This window comes from Oncorhynchus masou, chromosome 7 (assembly GCF_036934945.1).
Source record: "Oncorhynchus masou masou isolate Uvic2021 chromosome 7, UVic_Omas_1.1, whole genome shotgun sequence".
NCBI classification, from domain to species: Eukaryota; Metazoa; Chordata; class Actinopteri; order Salmoniformes; family Salmonidae; genus Oncorhynchus; species Oncorhynchus masou.
The window spans coordinates 10,532,284-10,535,615 of NC_088218.1; the positions used below are offsets into that span (position 1 = coordinate 10,532,284).

The 3,332-nt window shown below is 43.8% G+C and overlaps 1 protein-coding gene across 1 annotated transcript in view; it reads left to right on the forward strand.

Moving 5' to 3' along the window:
* The window catches only part of LOC135542967 (kalirin-like), a 69,128-nt gene that overhangs the window by 41,938 nt on the left and 23,858 nt on the right, over positions 1-3,332 (forward strand).

The following is a 3,332-nucleotide window of genomic DNA, read 5'->3' on the forward strand; positions in this document are numbered from 1 at the left end:
CAACCCAGAGTTTCAGGGCTATTGAACCAATTCAATCAAACTGGCAACCCAGAGTTTCAGGGCTATTGAACCAATTCAATCAGAACTGGTTTATGGGGGTAAGACAAGGGGGGTCAAGAGAGGTCATTTGGGAGGATTTACGTGTGAGACTATGTGGTATAGTGTGCCTGTCTGTGCTCTGCCCTGCCTTGCATACCAGTGTCAACGTTAAGACCACAACTTCTACATCCCTGTCTTTCCTGTCGTTCATAGACGGTTACTTATACTCTATACTTTCACTTCTCTCTTGAAGCTTTAGCTCATACTTTGAAATTACCACATTTTACACAATGTTTTCTTTCTTTATTAAATGAGTGGGGACTAACCGCTAGACAACCTGAGGCCACTCATTTTACACAATGTTAACACACCCTCTCTCTCTTTCTTTCTCTCTGTCCTCTCTCCCCTCTCTCTCTCACTCTCTTTCTATCTCTATCTCTTTCTTTCTCTGCCATCTCTCCCCCTCTCTCTTCTCTTTCTATCTCTCTCCCTCTCCCCCTCTCTCTCTCACTCTCTTTTCTATCTCTCTCCCTCTCTCTCTCTCTCTCTATCTCTGCCATCTCTCTCCCTCTCTCTTTCTTTTCTATCTCTCCCCCCCTCTCTCTCACTCTCTTTCTATCTCTATCTATCTCTCCCTCTCTCCCTCTCTCTCTTTCTCTCTGCCATCTCTCCCCTCTCTCTCTTTCTATCTCTATCTCCCTCTCTCTCACTCTCTTTTCTATCTCTATCTCTCTCCCTCTCTCTTTCTCTTTTCTCTGCCATCTCTCCCCCTCTCTATCTCTCTCTCTTTCTAACGTATCTTTCTTTCTCTATCTTTCTCTCTCTCTCACTCTCTTTCTATCTCTATCTCTCTCCTCTCACTCTCTTTCTATCTCTGTCCTCTCTCCCTCTCCCTCACTCCTCTCTTCTATCTCTATCTCTATCTCTCCCTCTCTCTCTCTTTCTCTGCCTATCTCTCTCCCTCTCTCTCTTTCTTTCTCTCTGTCCTCTCTCCCCCTCTCTCTCACTCTCTTTCTATCTCTATCTCTCTCCCTCTCTCTTCTATCTCTATCATCTCTCCCCTCTCTCACTCTCTTTCTATCTCTATCTCTCTCCCTCTCTCTCTTTCTATCTCTATCTCTCTCCCTCTCTTCTATCTCTTTCTATCCCTCTCTCACTCTCTCTCTTTCTCTTCTCTCTGCCATCTCTCCCTCTCACTCTCTTTCTATCTCTATCTCTACCCCTCTCTCTTTCTTTCTCTCTGTCCTCTCTCCCCCCTCTCTCACTCTCTTCTATCTCTATCTCTCTCCCTCTCTCTCTCACTCTTTTCTATCTCTATCTCTCTCCTCTCTCTCTCTTCTATCTCTCTCCCTCTCTTCTCTATCTCTTTCTCTCTCTATCTCTCTCCCTCTCTCTCTTTCTATCTCTATCTCTCTCACTCTCTTTCTCTCTATCTCTCTCCCTCTCTCTCTTTCTATCTCTATCTCTCTCCCTCTCTCTCTCTCTTTCTATCTCTCCCCTCTCTCTCTTCTCTTTCTCTGTCCTCTCTCCCCTCTCTCTCACTCTCTTTCTATCTCTCTCCCCCTCTCTCACTCTCTTTCTATCTCTCTCCCCCTCTCTCTCACTCTCTTTCTATCTCGATCTCTCTCTATCTCTCTCTTTCTCTGCCATCTCTCCCCTCTTCTCTAGCTGTCCGGTGGCTGTGAGTTGACCGTGGTCCTGTTGGACTTCTCGGCGGGCGGGGCTGAGGAGCTGAGTGTTCGTTGCGGTCAGACCGTGGAGCTAGTGGAGCGGTCCAGTGAAGCGTCGGGCTGGTGTCTGGTCAGGACCACAGACCTCACCCCCACAGGAGGGCCTGGTACCCATGACTGCCCTCTGCCTTTCCCACTCCCACAGCGCTGACATGGACGGCTTGATGCCTGCCACCACCGCTGGGAAAGGTGAGACTGACGGAGTTCTGGGGTGGAATGCATGGGAACGTATGGAGAGCTCCATTAGGAAAATCATTTTGATACTTTTGTAAAAAGTGTTTGTTGTTTTAGCTGAATTCTTAGTGGTTTTACCTTGCTGAGTTCTGCAGAGGTACTTTCTCACTCTTGGAAGCTCAAAACACAACTCCATCTCTGGTTGTTATGGTGACCTGTGTCAGACCAGTCTGGCGGCCTTCAAATAGGAAGTGGTATTATTGTTCTTGGGTCACTTCCTCTCTGCTGCTGTTAATTTCCTGTTTAATCTAGAGGAAATTTCAACATCCCACTCAAGAACCTTCTCAACTGCCAAAATGCTGACGTGCATAACTCTAAACTTTCATTAAAATACTCCATGAACATTTACATTTGATATACGTAGCAAGTCAGGGCCCAGATTCACAAAACCTTCTTAAGAAGACATTTCTTCTTAACTACCATTTTTCCTTAACGATAGACTTAACAAGAAAGTTAAGCAAACTTGCTGTTCCTCAAAAAGGTCATTGGAAATGTTCTTATCAATTTCTTATGTTTCTCCTTAAGTAAAAAGTTAAGAAGAAATTTGATTCTTGAAAATAAAGTTATTGTAAAGGTTGTTCATTCCAAGACAGCTAAACCCTTTGTCTTCAACTCAGGGCAGTGAGAGAAAAAGCTCATGAAAGCAAAGGAACATGTTTCATTCACTCACAAACCTCATCTGAAAGTTTCAGTATTGATTAATTTAAACCCAAGAACATGTTTTAGAACAGTAATCTCAGTAAGAAATATGCTAACATGATTGCCACTGCTAGACATATAGCAAGCTAAGATGGTTGCCTAGCAACAAACATCTTAAGAAGATTTGTAAGAAGATATTTAAGAAGTTCGTAAGAAAATCATTAAGATATTTTTGAGGAATTGCAAATCTTATTAACTTTTTTTTCTTAAGAAGCTTCTTAAGTTTTTGCATAAGGAGTGTTTAGTGACTCCAGACAAAGAGAGGAAGGCAGGCAACAAGAGAATTGAAGAAGAGAGCAGAAACAAGGAAGGAACTTTCGATGGTGGCAATTCAGTCTGACTGGCGTTCACCCAAACAAACAGTCTTCAATCTTTAATATTTTACCTCTGCATTATAAATACAGTTTAGTGTAGTCCCTGAAACTCACTATGGGACTCCCCCTCTCTGTGTGTGTGTGTGTGTGTGTGTGTGTGTGTGTGTGTGTGTGTGTGTGTGTGTGTGTGTGTGTGTGTGTGTGTGTGTGTGTGTGTGTGTGTGTGTGTGAAGAACTTACCAGCTGGGTAACTATCGTACCAGTTTTAATCTCCAGTTTGTTGTGGCAGGTCAGAATAAAGAATTCCTGCCTGACC